The sequence below is a fragment of the Tursiops truncatus genome, chromosome 10 (assembly GCF_011762595.2).
Source record: "Tursiops truncatus isolate mTurTru1 chromosome 10, mTurTru1.mat.Y, whole genome shotgun sequence".
NCBI classification, from domain to species: domain Eukaryota; kingdom Metazoa; phylum Chordata; class Mammalia; order Artiodactyla; family Delphinidae; genus Tursiops; species Tursiops truncatus.
Window position 1 is genome coordinate 97,809,295 of NC_047043.1, and position 19,220 is coordinate 97,828,514.

A 19,220-nucleotide genomic window follows, 5' to 3' on the forward strand; every position below is an offset into this window, starting at 1 on the left:
ACAAAGTAGCACATCCAGAGAGAAGGATACAAATCAATTTTGTTAAAGGATTTATTTCAATCAAATATTTATAATTTGCGGTTTAAATATTTGAGGTGAATAGTAATTTTAGAATAAAGATACAATGATAAGAGAAAATTTTAAAATGCAAAATCATATGGTTAAAATGTACAATGAATAGAAAAAAGATGATGGGTGTTTGTTTTTCCTTTTTATTCTGAACTTTCATTTGGGGGTTAAGTGTTACAGTTAATGACATGAAATAGAGATTACAGCTTTTAACTACAATGCAGTGTATTGTATTTTTTGCTATCAAATAAGCAACGTAATAACAACAATAAACATTTTAAACAAAAAAATTATCTATAATCTTAACATCCTTATTGAAACTATTTTAATTTCTACAAGTTGCCTTCCAGTTCTTAACACATATACATAGATTTTTAAATATGTGTATGTGATATTTGAGAAAGTAAATACACAGCTATCCCTGACCCTCACTGTCTATAAAACAAAGGGGTTGTGATAAATGATTTCTAAAGTATCTTTTCATTCAAAAGCAATATTTTAAAACCTAGCTGTGTCTAAACTGTATAATAAATATCTTCTGGAAAAACATGTAAGTCGATCACAGTGAGTACTATCTTTACTTAAAAACATGAGTCACTGTTATAAAATGTAGAGGGTTCATTCCTAAAAATTAAGCTTAAAAGAAATTCTGTGATATTAACAGTTTGTTAAACTGAAGAATGCATGGTGGGGGAGGGGTTTGATTATTTGAGACTTGAGTAATAATTTCAATAAAGCAGTGTTTGTTCTCAAGTAGTACTTTTATTAAAACCTACTGTACAAATGTCTGATAGAAGAGGATACAAAAAATTACTTTTGGCGATTACTTGATTTTCATTTATAACCACACTTTCATTCTTTTTAATCTTTTTGTAATTTCTTAATTTTAATGTTTTCATGAACTAACAGTGTGTAAAATTATTGATTTTGGCAGGAAAAGTGTACATCTTCCTAATCTCTCCTTCGATGATTTTGTTTACCTTTTTAAAAAAAATTGCCAATAATGAGCTCTGCAGTCCTAGCTGTAGTATGCTCGATTCTTTGGATACTCCCAGTAACTCATATGTTACCAATAATGTGCATAAATTCTGCCACAGTATCATATAGTAAGAGCTCAAACATTGGAGGCCACTATTATTCCATGGACCATAATGTGAAGCAACTGTGATCTCTGTGTTATTCTAGTTGTTGTTTTGATTTTTTTTTTTCTTCACACTTATGAACTCCTTGTCCTTCAGTCCAGATCCTGTGATCTGAAATCATTTAAATTATTAAAAACTTGATATTTTTAACCTTTTATACTCCCAGTAGACAGGACATAGGAAATTTAGTGACGTAAACATCTTTAATAATCTTTAAAAGTCATAAGACTTGGTAGCTGGGACAAACAATTAGGTATAAATTTCAGGGAAATACCATAATGGCATGACTTGTTTTCTTTTGTTAGCAAGCCACTTGGCTTTCCTCTCAAACCCAAGGAATAAGTCGTGTGGCCCCCTTTTATGATTTCGGTTTCATCTGCATCACAGAAATATATGTTTCCCTAAGTTTACTCACTATAATTTGTGATTGCTATTTTTCTTATCTGCGAAGGAAGTACAACAGTTCCCACTGGGGAAATACCATGTTAAGTTGATCCTAAAATAAGAAATCTAAGGGAAAGGTCACATCCTAATGACTTGTGCAAATCTAAATTCCCATGGAGCTTTAAAATTATTTTGTAGCAGTAGAGTATTAACAATGTGTTGTTGAACTTCTTCCAGATCGCATCATAAAATTGAGAGCACTTTTGTGTACAGAAATAACCACTGAAGAATGAGTACAATTGACAAGACCTAATTTTTTTTAGTAATCCATTTTGAATATCCAGAGAAATCTAGCATGAATAATAAACCACAAAATGCTTTTTGTTACTTTCACTGAAACTATAAGGAGTATTATTTAGGAAGTACTATAATAATTATATACAAACAGAGAAAGGGATTTTACCAGCCCTGACCTCCCGTTGTACTTTGGAAGAACCCTAATTCTAGAGAGAGTTGCTGCTTCCAGGACACCTGAAAGTTGACACCTGAACATCAGGACATCTGGGTTGTAGTCTGTCCTTTTCTGTTAATTGGCAATCGCTTAAATATTCTGGACCTCAATTTCCTTACCTGTTAAGGACCAAGTAAGATTAAATATATCCAGTGCTTAGAAAATTTTTATAGTACTATATATCTTTAAGATATTACTATAATCATTGTCTTGAGTTTTCGTCTTTTCCAAATGAGGAAATAAAATGCTTATCTGTGTGATATGGCATATGTTCAAAGAATCTCTGCAACTATTCAATATCTCTGTAATATCTTTGTTCAGGAAAGGCATTAAGCTCTTTCATTGTGCTAATTCATTTTTAAAATTTTATTTTATGCACCTACATGAAAAGGGTGAAATGTAACAGATCTGTACCCTTTCCCACATTCACCAGAAAAAGTGCTTATTGGAAGCAGTCCCGCAAAGGAGACTAACTTCCTTTAAGTTCACATCCTTTTAAGAACTGGGATGAGTGGTGGCTGGAATGTGATGAGGTGACTTGACTTTCACCCTAAGTCATGAGTGAAAGTTAACAATATTGCCAACTTGTGTTCTCAATATGTGGAGTCACTATTCTCATCCTTTCATCCATCAGACTTTGGAATAATAGTGATAGCAACAGCAAGTAAGAGTCTAAGGAGAATAAATTCTTTGAACACTTCTGCTCCCTGCTGTAGTGGGGAAAGAATCTTTATGTGTGAACCTACTGATTGCTGCTATTATAAATTTGTTTTTCCAACTTTTTAGTTTCCATCGATGTTGTCTTAGTTCAGATTTTCCTTATTCCTCACCTGAGTTATTGCAAATTGTCTGTCCGACTCAATGCACCATTTCCATTTCATCCTCCAAGTAGACAGAGTTCTTTCTCAAACACTGTGTTTGCATTTCACCCCCCTTCCTGGGAGCATTACAGACTTCGTGGTCTACCTCAACCTACCCCCTCGGTCTCACTGCCTCCATTTGCATCATGGATATTAGGGCTCGGCCACTCCAGATGGCTCATCAGTGTTCCTCTCACAGCATTGGGTTCATGCCTGGAATGTACCAATCATCGTATTGGATTATTGTTGGTTTTGTAGTTAGTTTTATGGAGTGAGCTGCTTCTTTTTTTTTTTAATCTTTCTCTTAATTTAGTCTTATTTTGTTTTTTTAATATAAACTTATTTATTTTATTTATTTATTTTTGGCTGTGTTGGGTCTTCGTTGCTGTGTGTGGCATTTCTCTAGTTGTGGTGAGCGGGGGCTACTCTGTGGTGCATGGGCTTCTCATTGCGGTGGCTTCTCTTGTCGCGGAGCACAGGCTCTAGGCACGCGGGCTTCATTAATTGTGGCACGCGGGCTCAGCTGTTGTGGCTCGCAGGCTCAGTAGTTGTGGTACACGGACTTAGTTGCTCTGCGGCGTGTGGGATCTTCCCAGACCAGGGCTCGAACCCGTGTCCCCTGCGTTGGCAGGCGGATTCCTAACCACTGCACGACCAGGGAAGTCCCTGGAGTGAGCTTCTTGAAGACAGAGACTATCTTCTGGGTGTCCCTAGCACTTAAAACAGTTCCTAGCAAGGATTATGCAAGTGTTACAATTATAATGTAATGAACATTAAATGATTCAGATATACTTTTATGTCTGCTAATTAAGCATAATGCTATTAGCATTCTTGCCTAAATGTTATTTTTAAATTTACCAATGAGAGATGCAAAACATGATGGAAAATTGAAGTAAGAAAATTCTGTGATATAATATGTATTTTACAATTCTGTAGATTTAACTTCTGCATAGGTGGGGACTGCCGCTGCTGCTTCTCCTCTCCGTCTCCCCCCTCCCCCTCCTCCTCCTCCTCCTTCAACTCCTCCTCCGCCTTTCATTTTTTAATTTTTTTGCAGATGTTGAAAATGAGTCCATAAAAGCACATAGATACCTTATCAGCTACTTTTTGCCTGTGTAATTCAGGGATGAGGAATATTCAGCTCACAGACTTGTTATGGCCTTTCAATCTTCTATAGCATTTGAAGCAGGGCTGCTGAGTCAGGTAAAGGGCTACAACCGTTATTCGTACGGAGGTTTTATTGTTGTTGCGGTTCCTATTTGTATATGTTGTTTATTAAACAAGTATTTCCAAGCTGCTTTTCTATATCCAGCCCTGTTCTAGACAAAGTGGAATTAGGCCATTCCTCCCTCACAGTCTCGTTTCAAGGGCAATACCAACACAGACCACATGAAAGAATTAAATCACAGAGCTGGGGTGATGTGTGTTTGAGGGAAAACATATAGTGCAAGTTCATAGAAGAAAGCACATCTGCAGAGCTGGAATAGTCAGTGGTTGTTTCACGAAGTGCTTGCACCTGAGCTGAACCCCGAAAGTGTGGATACGGAAACATGAGAAGGAAGAGCTGGAAATTTTAAACACGAGGAGCATCATGGGGCAGGAATCTCAGGATGTCGGGGGCACACTGTACTCTAGAGTCAGTGGGAGGTTCACGTAAGAGGGGAAAAGGGCTGAGCTTGGCAGGATACAAAGGCTAGAGCGAGGAACTTGGACTTCGTCTAGGAGGCATTGGGGAACTTGAAGATTTGGGGAGAGGGAAGTGGTGTGACAGAAGCTCCGTTTGGATGGGACAAGTGAAAGAGATATTTTGATAATGTAAGATTTGGTGAGTGAATAAAAAATAAAGAGGATGAAAGAAAAAGAAGAGTCAAAAATGAACTCCAGGCTGATGTACAGAGAGGTGGAAGAAATATGGGAGAGGGACTCTGTTTGGGGGAAGAAAGATGAGGTTGATTTCAGACTTGCTGAATTTGAAGTGAAGGTGGAGTATCTCAGTAAGCCCTAGAGAGAGGTGAAGATTCGGGACTGAACCTCGTTTCGGAGGCCAGAACGAGACACGTGGTTTTGGGTGTCATGAGCGTAGAGTGAAGAATGCTTCTCAGGAAGCAGCACACGTCAAGTTTAAAAGGGGAAGATGAGAGAGTGGCAAGAGTAGATCGGGTCATCACTGCCAAACAAGGAGAGCTTGAAGGAGAGGAAAAGAACACAACCCTTAGTGCCTCCTATGGACCGGGCATTGGGTGAGCAACTTCAGGTATACAATCTTATTTCATCCTCAAAGCAACCCTGTCGCATAGGAATTAGGATTACCCCCATTTTACAGATGAATAAAGTGAAGTTTAGCAGGTGAAATAACGTGTCTAAGGGCATACTGCCAGTGCCAGGAGGAATATAATTTAAACTGAGATCCTTCTGACTCCCAAGCTCACGGTTTTTTTTTAACTGAAATATTGTAAAATGACAGTGAACTGTCAAGAAGAATGAAAAAAGGAGTAATTCCATTAACAGCTGCAAGGAGGAGATCATTGTTTAAGATTATAGGCTAAGTACAGTGGGAGGAATGGGTATTTGGGGAGGTTAGAAGGTAATAGGTGGTATATGAATGGAGGGAGTGATTTTAGGCCACTGAGGACTGGGGCAGCCAATAGGACAGCTCTCCTAGAAAAGCTGAATCAAGGAAGGGAGGGAGGAGTGCAAATCAAGGAGGAGGTAGTACAGGGCTGAGGCCTCAGAAAAGACATTAAGAAGAGGCAGACCCTGTGAGAAAAGACTGCTTCCACCAAGTTTGGAGGTTAGTGTCACAGTGGAGACCAGAAGAAGGGTAAAGGAAAAAGGTGTCAGACAAAGATTTTTTTTTTTAATTTACTTATTTTTTCCTATTTATTTATTTAATTTTTTGGCCGTGCCACACGGCTTGTGGGATCTTAGTTCTCCCATCAGGGATCAGGGATCAGGGATCGAACCCAGGCCCCCTGTGTTGGGAGTGCGGAGTCTTAACCACTGGACCACGAGGGAAGTCCCCTATTTAGTCACTTATTTATTAAAGAATTTTTTTTAATTAAATTCAATTTATTTATTTATTTTTGGCCGCATTGGGTCTTCGTTGCTGCGCGCAGGCTTCTCATTGCGGTGGCTTCTCTTGTTGCGGAGCACGGGCTCTAAGTGCGTGAGCTACAGTAGTTGTGGCTCGCCGGCTCTAGAGCACAGGCTCAGTAGTTGTGGTGAACGGGCTTAGTTGCTCCGTGGCACGTGGAATCTTCCCGGACCAGGGCTCAAACCTGTGTCCCCTGCATTGCCAGGCAGATTCTTAACTACTGCGCCACCAGGGAAACCCAGTTATTTATTTTTAATTGAAGTGTACTTGATTTACTATGTTGTGTTGTATAGCAAAGTGATTCAGTTATACATACATATATTCCTTTTCAGGTTCTTTTCCCTTATAGGTTATTACAAAATACTGAGTATAGTTCCCTGTGCTATACAGTGGGTCCTTGTTGGTTATCTGTTTTGTATATAGTAGTGTGTATATGTTAATCCCAAACTCCTAATTTATCCCTCCCCACCCTCGCCTTTCCTCTTTGGTAACCATGTTTGTTTTCTAAAACATAGATTTTTTAAAAGCACTAGTTGTAATGATACCTCCAAAGTCATAACTTACTTGGAAAAAAGCACATAAAAATAGACATGGTGGATACGAGACCTTAATCAATCACTTCCCCTCTTCTGGCCTCAGTTTTCCCATACGTTGACAGATTAGGATAGAGAAGACAAATGGGTCTCTAAGGACCCTTCCAATACTTAATTTTCTAAGCATTGTGGAATGCGACAGCCTTGATCTGTTCACAGAGAGGGCAATCATATAGCTTTATATTTCAAAGGAACTTGTAGGAATAACTAAAATTAGAGATACAAAGGAAATGCTTAGAATTTTAAGTCCTCAATTCAAAATTTCTGGCTGTATCCCTTTTCCCCCTTATTAAAAGTTATTAGAATGTCAGTGTGTTACCAACTGTAAACTCTTGAAGGCAAGGACCTCTATCCTATTCTCTGATATGTCCTCAGCATCGAGCATAATGCTTGATACATAATAACAACTCAGTAAATACATATTAAATGAATGAAAGTTGAATTACAAAATAAAGTGTTGCCACTATATAGGCTTCCCATGCTTTTTCTCCCCTTTGGTCTCCCTTCTCCTCCATGACAATTCAGGGGTGTGTTAATTATGTCAAGATAGTCACTTTTCAATGTATCTATATCATTTTAATTGTTTTTTTCATTTGGTTACTATGTTGGTTTTTTGTAGAAAGGGAACTAGGTGATTTGACTGACAGTTAATGGAAGTCTTAGCGTTTTTCAAAATTATCTTTTGTAGAAACTTCCAAATTAATTAGTAATCTAGTTTCCCATCTTTTTTCAGTTTAAATTTTACCAAGAATATTGCCTTTATTAAAAGGAATCGTGTTTTATATTATGGAGGGAAAATGATTTACAGAAAAACAGAAATCTATTCCTGAACAAATTTAGTGATGCTGGTGTAAGAAAAAAAAAAAAGCCACAAGAAATCATCCCAAGTTAGTAATGCTTCCCATCTTAAACACATGATTTCAGTTGTCCCTAGCTAGCTAAAGGTTACAAAATGTCACCATAATACCCTTTACTTCCTTATGAGTTCTTGCTCCCCCCCACCACACTCCCAAATATGGTAGATGGAGTTGTAAAAACCCTGAAGTATGACAATATAGTTTATTACACTTTTAGCTAGAAGTATTCTGCCAAAATGAGCTGAGAAATAGAAGAAATGGATTTAAATTTACAGCAGTCCAGTGAGACAGAATATACTTTTTCCAGACCACTCAACCAGCAAGCCAGTTTGTAACTTTAATGCTTCATACATTGGAAAAGTTGCAACTGTAACAAAATCAACAGAAATATCTCTGGCTAATGTACTTCAATGCGAAGATTGACTGCAGCAATATTTTTCCAAATGCATACTTTTATAGGCTTTATACTACTTTCCAGAATATTATCAGTTTTACTTAGTACTACTTTGGGAATTACTGATTCTTATCTCTCTGGTAGGAATTAAAACCAGAGCTGACATTTCACTGTTAGCAGACTCTGTCTTCAGCGATCTGGTGACCTGAAGATATCTGACTCTCTTTCATTACCAAGCTTCAAGTCTGCAGATTGTCGTTGGTCTTCCCTTTCCCTGAGGTAGAGATTAAGACTATTTGTTTACATGGGATACATGCAAATGCTGACTCTAATAAACGGCTGTTTGATTCTTGGATAGAAACTGAAATATTGGGCAAGATAACCAAGTATCCAAAAATTGAATGATCAGTGGAAGCTTTACAGTTACCTTGGGTTTTGAGTCAAGATAGTAAGTAGCATAGATTATAGAATCAGCCATCCTATGAAAACATGCACATGAAGGAAGATTGATTTTTATTTCTCCTTAAAAGTTTGTTCAGCTTTAAGTATTTGCTTATTTTTTTCAAAATATGCACTCTCACCCTATTATTTTGAGTGACCAATTTACTGTGGTATACGAACACGAGTTGTGTTGGAAGAGGTTATCTTGTAATTTGAAATATGAGAGGTAGAGTGAAAAGAATCAAGTGGTAAAAGAGAAGGAAACTGGATGTTTTAACCCAATTTGCTTCTTCCTCTTTGGACTGCTGTTGATTTTATTTTAGCCGTTCTGTTTGCCTGAACGTAGGCGGTGTCACCACTCCTGCTACAATCTTCTGGACCTAGAGAGTTAGAAGCACCTATAAATCCATAGACTGAGTGGAATCTTGGCAGATGAGGTCTCCCTCAGGAAACAAGCGTTTAGTTTACATGTAGGCAATTCAAGAACCTGGCCTCTGGGCATTCAGTAAGAAGTCAGGGAAGGGAAACCACGAAGAACAGAATATTTATTATGAATAGATGTCACCTTTCTGCACTCAGGGGTTTAATTCCAAACAGCCTGAGAAAAACTAAAGATACTTCTCTTTCTACTTACTTGGCAAGTTTTTTAACAGAGTGAGGAGCCCAAATCAAAGGACAAGGACCACAGCAGAGCACGTAAGATGGCAGCTGGCGTGCATGCTTTCCTGGCTCTGTGGAGAAGGGTCTCAGACCCGAAGTCCGAAGAGGTAGTAAGAGGTCACTGTTCACAGTACAGTTGAGTTACATTTGGCAAAGTCCGTGTCATAAAAGAGGCGTTAAAATCCCAGGGTCTTTCAGCCAAGAATGGCACTTGCTTCCGTCAGAATCACTCATCAAGTTTAAAAACAAAGCAGAACAAACTGAACAAATAAAAATAATTCTTTAGCATCTAAATAGCACTGGCAGAGCTCTGTTGTTTCTTGCAAAACACTGTAAGGTAAAAATAGGAATAAGTAGTATTAGTTTCTGCTCTTAGAACCTACAGGGGAGAACAGTTGTGCTCTAACCTTTCTCTCCTGGATTCTGATAGCCACTTAATCATTTATTATCACCTCTGCTAGAAGGGGATAAAAAGGGTAATAGGAAATCAGAATATTTAGATTTATAGTTCAACGTTTTCAGTTATCCTTGAAGCCTTTAACATTCATCGCTAAGGATGATTAATAATTAACTTGAGCCATAGAATTAAAGTTTGTACTACTTGATAGGTATAAACCAGTTACGGAGACCTCCATAATTCCAGAAGAAGCAGGTAGAATAGGGGATTAATCATACACTTCTTACTGATAGTTCTTGAGGTCCTTGACTGTAGAACAAGTTTTCCTATTAAAACAATATGTTATATATTTCATATCTCTATTAGATCATTAACAGTTTAGCAATTTAGATGTCCGCTCAGTAAATGACAAGCTGCCCATCTTCTTTCACTTTTTATTTATCATGGTAAATATCTATGTAACAAAATTTTGACATTTTAACCAATTTTAAGTATACAATTCAGCGACATTAATTACATTCACAGTGTTGTGCGACCAACAGCCCTATCTATATCCAAAACTTTTTCATCACCTCAAACAGAAACTCTTTGCCCATGAAACAATTAACACCTCATCACCCATCCCTCAGCCCATGGTTCTCTATTCTACTTTCTGTCCCTATGGACTTGCCTATTCCAGTTATGTGGGATCATACAATATTTGTCCTTTGGTATATGGCTTTTTTCACTTAGCACAGTGTTTTCAAAGTTCATCCATGTTAGAACATGTATCAAGAACTCCGTTTTATGGCTGAATAATACTCCATTGCATGTATATAACACATTTTGTTTATCCATTAATCTGTTAATGGACACTTGGGTTGTTTCTACCTTTTGGCTGTTGTGAATAATGCTGCAGTGACCATTCAAGTATCTTTTTGAATCTCTGTCTTCAATTATTTGGGGTATATATACCTAGATGTAGAATTGCTGGCATATATGGTAATTTTGCATTTAACCTTTTGAGGAACTGCCATACTGTTTCCACAGCTACTGTACTTTTTTACATTCTCACCAGCAATGTACAAGGGTCCCAGTTTCCACATCCTCCCTAACACTTGTTACATTCCATCATTTTTTTATTATCGCCATCCTAGTAGGTGTAAGTGATCTCTCATTGTGGTTTTGATTTGCATTTCCCAGATGGCTAATGATGTCGAGCATCTTTTCAGGTGCTTACTGGACATCGGTATGTCCTTAGAGAAAGATCTATTCAAGTCCTTTGCCCATTTTTTAGTTGAGCTGTTAGCTTTTTGCCTTTTTATTGTTCTTCTCTCACTTTTTATTTTCTTACACACTTCTTTATGTAATCAAAAAGATCATTTCATTTGAGCTCAGAGAAATGCTTTATATCTGCCTTTCATTGCCACATATGTGGAATTAAGGTTGAATGCTTCTCATCCTGCTGCCAGAATTAGTACCTGAGAATCTGTCTCTCTTAAAATGAAAGAATTTTTCTACATGATTTGATGTTATGGAATTCCTTGTATTCTCTCCCAAATCACAGTTTAATGAGCCCACATGTAGGGAATGATTCACTAAGAAGTACTCAGGAAAATAAACATCTACTCTCCTAGAATGATTTAATTTTCGACCTGGAAGAGACCTTCTCTTTCTCAAACTGGGATCCACAGGTTTTTGGGGATCAACAAATATATTCTTGGGCTTATAGAATTTCAGAATTTAAAACTATTGCATTGGGGGCTTCCCTGGTGGCTCAGTGGTTATGAATCTGCCTGCCAATGCAGGGGACACGGGTTCGAGCCCTGGTCCAGGAATATCCCACATGCCGCGGAGCAACTAAGCCCATGCGCCACAACTACTGAGCCTGCACTCTAGAGCCCAAGAGCCACAACTGCTGAGCCCGTGTGCCACAACTACTGAAGCTCGCGCACCTAGAGCCCATGCTCCGCAGCAAGAGAAGCCACTGCAATGAGAAGCCCATGCATTGCAACGAAGAGTAATCCCCACTCGCTGCAACTAGAGAAAGCCTGCACACAGCTACGAAGGCCCAACACGGCCAAAAATAACTAAATTTATTAAACACACACAGACACACAAAGCATCCCATTGCTTTAAAAAAAAAAAAAGTAAAAAAGAAATATTGCATTGTTATATCAACAGTAATCTAAAAGGTCTTTATAAAAAAAAGCCCAGATTTCACAATTCAAGGACATTTCCCTGGTTTCTTACATTAGTTTTCTCAACTTGGGGATAGAGGACCTCTGGGGAGTCTGAGGACACAACCTTGGCAGGTCTGTAAAATTTTTTTCTGCCTTTAAAATGGACCCACACATTAGTGATGCTTAAGAAACTCTGATCAAATTCAACTCCTCGCCTTTTACAAAGGAGGCCTAGAGACGTTAACTGACTTCCCAGAATAACGCAGCAAGTTAATAAGACCAACCAAAACCGAAACTCGAGTCTTTAGTCCAGTTCGTTGTGCTCATATGGGGATGCTGCAGGGATCATGTCTTCACTGGGTTTATAATTTAGGGGGAAGGCAGACAATGAGCAAGTAATAACTAAAACGATGAGTGCTACGAGGGAGGAAAAGGGCAATGAGTTGTTTGGAATGATTCCAGGGTGATTTCGCCTGATCTTAGGGTTTGGGGAAGTGATTTTTATGCTGATAATTGAAGAGAGAATAGGAGCCCGCTTAAGAAAGGAGTCAGCTGAGAGAAAAGAACGATGTTACAGAGGAAATTATGTGTGAAGGCTCTGAGTGGAGAAAAGCGTAGCTTAACTCGAGAAAAGGACCGGGAAGAGGCTTCAGAGGTAAACAGGGATTATTCAAAGCGGCTTGGATTTCAGACAATCAGGAGTCAATACAGATTTTAAACAGCGAGTGACATAATCTGATTTGAACTTTAAGAGGTCACTCTGGCTAAAGTTGCAGAATTGATCGGAGAGGAGATAAGAGCCGATTTAGGGAGACCAGGTGGGAAGTAATGTGTGAAAGAGGTGAGAGTAGTTTGGACTGGGATTGATAGCAGAGAGGGCTGAGAGAAGTGGCTGAATGTACTTACCAGGTAGAATCAGAAGGACGTGGTGACCGACCGGATGTGGGTGTAAGAACAGGCCGTCCTGATTCTCTTTCGTGATTTGGCATGATCAGCTGGGAGACTGGTGGGGCCATTTACGAAGGTAAGGCTCACTGAAGAAGACCAGTTCTGGGGATAGGTGATAGGTGCAGTCTTGGACCTGTTGAGTTTGAGTTGCCTGTGACATATTTCAATGGACATATCAAATAGATATGTGTACATAGGCCTGAGGCACACAAGAGGCCACAAGGACAGAGATAGAGATTTGGTCTCAGTATATCCTTGATCTCTGAAGCCTTCTGTAATGAGATTGCTGAGGGGAGAGCGTAGAGAATTGCAAGAATGAAGAGCCTTGAGGGAGAACCAGTTTTCTTGGTAGGACCTTTGGTATCTCAGGAGCCAAAAAGAAGAGAAACAGTGGAAGAAGGGCCAGGACCCAGGGGTCTGCTCTCTGATAGAAAAGTCTAATGATTAGTTCCACAGAGTATCTACCTACCTTACATGCTGAGATAGTTTTATGCTACTAATTGTCAAGTTAAACATTTTTCCAGTTCTTTTTCCAGAAGGTGGGCCTGTGAAATGTTGATGAACTGGGATGTACGTTGTTCTCGGTAAATTGAGTTTCTGGTCAACTCAGTCAACCAGAAACCCCTTTTCATTTCTGGTTATGTAAAATCCTTCTTAAACGCAGTAAGCCATTTTTCTGTCTTGGTAATTATTGTGGGATGAAATAAAATTTAAATAGAATTTAGGTAACTCTGAATTGATGATTCAGGAACTCTTAATGTCTTAGTTTCATTTTGAATAGCAAATAATATTTTACCGAAGATATAGAAAATACTGAAGATTATCTCCAGAAATGCTCTGGAAGCTGCTTTTAAAAACAAGTCACTTTTTAACTGCCTTTTTTATCTTAGCATTTGTCCATTTTTTCTAAAGGTATAGGAACAACTTTCAGTACATCAAGAGCTTTTGATAGTTGATTAAAATTATATTGCATTTATTTTTATGTGGATGTTTAATTATATAATTCTAACCTAGTAGAACCAGGTATATCAGTACATTCCTCAGCATTGTTAATTTCATCAGCATGTGTACTCTTTGATCACTGGCCCCATATGTAATGCAGCTATTTCAGAGTCATTCTGCTGACATTACAGATATGCATATGCGGGCAGTAAAGAGCAATGTGAAAAGTTACATCTATATCAGGTTTGCGTAAACTAAGTCCTGAGGCAGCTGCCCAGGGGATCTTTCCAATGGTAATAATACCAAAGTGAATCTTTTAATAAATTAAAATACCCTTTAAAATGTGGTGTGGGGAGAAGGAAACTAATATCTGTGGTTACTCTGTGCCAAGCAGTTCTAAGTGCTCTGCATACATTATTTCTTTCAATCCCCACGACAATTCTGTTTTACAAATGAGGCCACTGAGACTTAAAGAAGTTAAGTACTTTGCCCAATGTTACACCCCGGTACGTGGTGATACTGCGATTCTAATTGAAGTTTATCTCATTTTAAAGCGAGTATTCTTTCCATTTACACCTCTACTCCTCCCTGGAAGTCAGGAGACCTATCGTCTAGCTCCTGCCACATCCTCTAACTATGTAACCTTGGATAAGCCACTTACCATACTCCTGTACGGCATGATAATGTTTGCATTCACTCTCTCCCAGACAGACTTCTGCTCTTTCCCCTTGTCTAGAATGCTCCTCACTTCCTGTCCAGGTGTTCATTCATGCATCATTAGTCCATTCATCAGTGGGTCAGACAAAAATAGTGTTTATCCATACAATAATTGTGGTTCTCTGACACAGCTATGAATAGATATATCCATAGCTTTATAGGCTATAGATACGTGGTCGCTGTTTTTCAGGAGGCATGCTCTCGTCTTATCTACATCTTGCTCATGTGTAAGCCATAGCTGAAATCCCATTTCTTCCATGAACCATCCCATCTTGATACTCTCTTCTGAGTCCCTGTGAAATTGAGTCATTTTCCCATGTATTTGGCGAATCACCAGGTGCTACCTTGTGACACCTCGTCTATCATTGGCTGGAATTCTTATTCACATCATGAATCATTACTTAACTTTTCACCTGTTTGCAGCTTGTTTCTCCGACAAGATATGAATTCCTTAAGGGCAGGCTGAGACTTCTCTGTATTTCCCACCGTGTCTTGTAAATAGCAAAGTTTTTGACTGGGTTCACCCAACAAATGTTTGTTGATTTGTATTAAATTTTTTAAGTTCAGATTTTACTTCCTGGTCAACTGATCTTGGCCAAGTCACATAGCTTCCTTGAGCCTCAGTTTTCAATAAAATGGAAATAATTCCTACCTCTCAAGATTAAATAAATAATATATGGAAAAATGCTTTGGGCACTTTAAAAGACTATACAAGCCTTATATATTTATTATACTTTGTGGTGGAAAGTCGCCCTATCCTGAATTCCTCCAATAGGTCCTTCATGTCCCAACATTTACTGTTAACTGTTCACTTGATCTGCTTTTATCTCCCTTGTCCTACCATATTGCTCTCTACAGTTTAACATCTTTATTTGCTCTAAGCGTAGTTCTAAACTTTTTCTCCTTTATTTTGGGTATTCCCAAATCTTAGTCTTATTTACGACTGTGGATGTAAATGAACTGTCCTCAGACTGCCTTATCTGATGGGTCACAAGGTCCATCAGATTAATGGGTCCTCACACTGAAAAACTGGAAGTAATAGAAATTACTGTTAATTTTCTTTCAAGGTAGCTTAATCCATTCACTTGCAGTTTCAGATTGATGTAAAGGATTTGTTGTTAGGAACGTGATATTGAGATTTTTTAAATCTATATTAGAACTTTGTATATTCCCCAAAGTATATGTTAGGACTGGTACCATCCAAGCCTGTGTTGCCTTAGGTCGTGTTTATGGAACCTTGACAAACTTAGTAAGAACCCCCAAGTACAGTAATTTCAATAGCTGAATCTTATGATTAAGATTTCCCAAGTGTTAAGAATTTACTGAATTGAGTTATTCTGGTCTTTGCTACTTTTGGTGCTTTGGTTAATTGTAGCCATCAAACCAAACTTTATTTTACTCTCTTCATTGAAGTAAGCTTTTTTGAGCATTTAAAAATTTTTTAATAGGATCATTGTTTCCTCTAGCTTTTCTAGAGTGTGGTTCCTACGTGGGTAATGTCTGTCCATCTCTTGGAAACATTGGAATAAATATATTGACTACTGTTATTGTTATTTATGTTGAAAGATATTAAAATGAGATTTGTAATCCAAATGGGCATTACTTACTTCACATCTGGTTCCTTGAAAAGTGGCCAGCTGCAACAATTCTTAATGCAAGACAGCCTGGGGCAAAACCTTTGCAATTCCCACCCTCCTTTGCAAAACAACTGCCCTGTGTGAACCTTTAACACGAAAAAAGAAGAAGAATAAAGAAACAAAGAAAATTTACTTCACATTTAATTATAAATTTCCAATAGAAGTGTGACTATAATTCCTACACTTAAGAGCTAGCAACCATTGGAAGACAATGTGAAAAAAACACTATGGCAGCATAGACCTAGTTTTTAGTTGTCAGGACCAAAGACGTCATGAAACCTATCTCCTCTCTTTAAATCTCCTCACTTTGCTTAATTTCAAAGTGATTATATGTTGTAGTGGCCTAGTGACAGTGTCGTAGTGACAGTCTCAGTTTATGCCTTTTGCCCTGTTTCACTCTTCAAAGTGCTCCAGGTTGGGCAATTAAATATATGGTCATTTTATTGAATCCCTGAGACACTAATCAGGAAGGCTAAGGAGTGGGAATGATGAGAACGAATTAAAGGGACAGTGATCTTCAGGTTGAGGCAGTGCTGAAACCAAAAGGTTGCTGATCAGCATTCTCAGTAAAGAAGGTGAAAGCTGAGCTGGGAATTGATTTGTGAACACATTCTGAACATCACAAGATCCACCAGATTAATGCTGGTTGCTCTTAGGGAGCGTGGACAGGCGGAGGACAAGAACCAGGTCAGGAGCTTGTGGTATCTTTTATGCAACACCAACAACATTAGACTTCCTGTCTGAGGTTTTCCAAGTTGAGTCTCTCATCTCTTGACATTCTTTGAGGAGTAGTGATACTGGTAGCTAGTAGGAAGACTTCAAAGGAAAAAATAGATGGAAGATAATAGTTGTTTAGAAAAATAGAAACACATTATTCTTGATAACTTTCATCTTCTTTGAAAAGCTTAGCTGAACATTTCTGCCATTTACCTTAATAATCTACTTAGAAATGTAATTGTATCAACTATAAAAGGCTTGCTTTTGATATTCTCTTTTAAAGAGTCCTCAGGATTTGACAGCTGTTTTTTTCATACTCAATTGTTGCACAGTGTCATTATTTGACCTAATATAACTTTTTAAATTCTAAGAGTAATAGCTACTATTGAAAAAGATGCAGAAAAATATAAAGCAAAAAATAAGTACTCATAATCCTGTCACCCTGAAGTAACTAATGTTAACACTATAGCATAGTTCCTTTCAACTTTCTTACACATATATATTTTTAAATGTTTATTCAATGAAGGTCTTAAATTATAACCTTACGGAAAATGCTTTTAGTATTCTGGTAACAATAGGAAAATAATATCTTAACGTTTACATAGAGCTTTAAAACGTGTAAAGTTCTTTTATATAGTAACATATTTAATCCTAATAATATCCCCGTAAGGCAAGGCAGATATTACTTCCTCTTTTACATATGGGGAAATTGAAGCTTAGAAGTGCTCAGTGATTTGCCCAAAGACATTGGTAAGTAGTAGAGCCTTGATTAGAACCCTGGGCTCCTTCATAGTCCAAGACTCTTTCTATGTACAACTTGAGAAATTAATTATACTAGAACTTTTAAGTCCTCCAAAACAGAATCAGGTCTAAAGAACTAATTCTGATTCTTCAGCTGGGAAAAGAAAGTAAGGAAGAGGAGTGTTGTGTTTGAAGAATGGCCTTTAGGTTTGTAAAGGGGCAGTATTCAAAGAATGATAACCATCTTTCTTAGAACCTCTTCTGAAAGTAAAACAAGGGGGCTGAGCTTCTTGGGGACATATGAGTTTGGGGTAGGGAACTTTCCTGAAGGCCTTTGAAAAGACAGTGTACTATCTGTTCGGAATTAACAGTCAATCAAGTCTTGAACCCCTAATGCTATATTAAGAACAATAAATGAAATAAAAGGCATACCCTCTTAATGTTTTCAAAGGACTTAACAGAATACCTGGAGGAATAAAACAAACATGTGAAACAACTTAGCTGTAAGTTATGTGGTCTTGACTCTGTGTATAATGAGTTATTAGGCGTAAGAACTAATGAATTGGCATTCAAACAGCATTTACTTTGTGCCTATCAAGAAAAACATATCATTAAGTATTGTATCATACATAAGACCAGGAAGCCAGAAACAAGTCCTGGTGGGTGACAGAAAATAGGAATATACACATTCACTGGCACTTTAATAAAGCCGCCCAACATTTATTGAGCACCTACTGTATACCACAGGTACATAGGAGTGAGTAGATACATCCTTTTGAATAGAACTTAAGATATGTGTTAGGAAATAGTGAACAATAAGGTGAGTGAGTGGGTGGGTGTATGGGCAGATGGTAGCAATAATACCATTAACTTGTTAATAATCGGTTAGGCATGATTCTGATTAGGGACAAGAGTTTACAATAGATGAGCTCTTAACCCTTAAAATACATTGAATGGAAGAGTTAACATAAAATATTAGAAGTCATCTAATCTACTCTCCTTTCCTTGTCTCAACTTTATAAATGGGGAATTAAGACCAGAGCCATTGTGACTTGCTAAGTTCATAAATGGAGTTAGTGGCAGAACTGAAGGTTGGACGCTGGTCTTCTGTTTTTTTCCAGTTACACTATTCTGCCTCTTGACTCTTGAATTTAGCTAAACATCTTTTCCTTCTCCCTTATGCCAACTGTATGAATACCAGATCTTAGATCCTAAATTAAAGGTTTGGATTGTAATCATTACTCAGTCATCAGTAGAAAAATATGATATAAAAAATGAATCTGTTTCATGTCTCAATCTCAGTAGATGTCTTATTTATAAAATGGCTAAAGGGTCAATGAGATTAACAGTATACAACCTGTAATAAATGTTTTGTAGCCATGGCAGTGAAAAGCCTATATTTTAGACCCAGCTCTATCACTAACTAGCTGTATAATTTTGCGTAAGTCCTGTCACCTCTTTTTTCTTTATTTATAAAATGAGAGGCTTAGAAACTCTTTAAAGTTTGGTTCAGTTATTTTATATAGCCATATCTTATTACTACTTGAGTAAAGCACAGACTTCTTTTAAGGAAAAAAATGTCTTATGATTCTCAGTGTTCACATAATTTTTATTATAATGTAACTGAAATTTGCTCAAAACTAATTATAAATTGTTTACGCCTATAGCTCTTATATGCAACCAAAACAAATTAAATAACATGTTTAAAACCCCTTAACGTTCAAATTAACAGTCCAAAATGGAAATGACTGCTATAACACATGCTTTTGGGGGTTCTGCACCCTGTGCTTCTCAATGCTGTGTATATGATTAAGTTCTCCCTCTACTTTTCTCTTGTTGAACTCTTCTGTGAAACAGTCCTTCCTACAGTACTAATAGGTCTCATTTGACCTTCACTTAACTCCAGTGAATCACTTACATATTAAAAGTCTACCTTTGTCCTTCCGTCCTTAAC

The 19,220-nt window shown here is 37.7% G+C and overlaps 1 protein-coding gene across 4 annotated transcripts in view; it reads left to right on the forward strand.

Annotated features, from left to right (window-relative positions):
* Positions 1-19,220, forward strand: part of LOC101327326 (peroxisome proliferator-activated receptor gamma) — a 222,901-nt gene that overhangs the window by 28,347 nt on the left and 175,334 nt on the right. The window contains exon 1 of one of the 4 annotated variants that reach the window (XM_073787716.1): positions 12,566-12,588. The exons of the other annotated variants lie outside the window; for them this stretch is intronic. The gene's annotated coding sequence lies outside the window, so the exon portion shown is untranslated. Of the gene's footprint in view, positions 1-12,565; positions 12,589-19,220 lie in introns of those variants that run through there. 4 annotated transcript variants of the gene reach the window in all.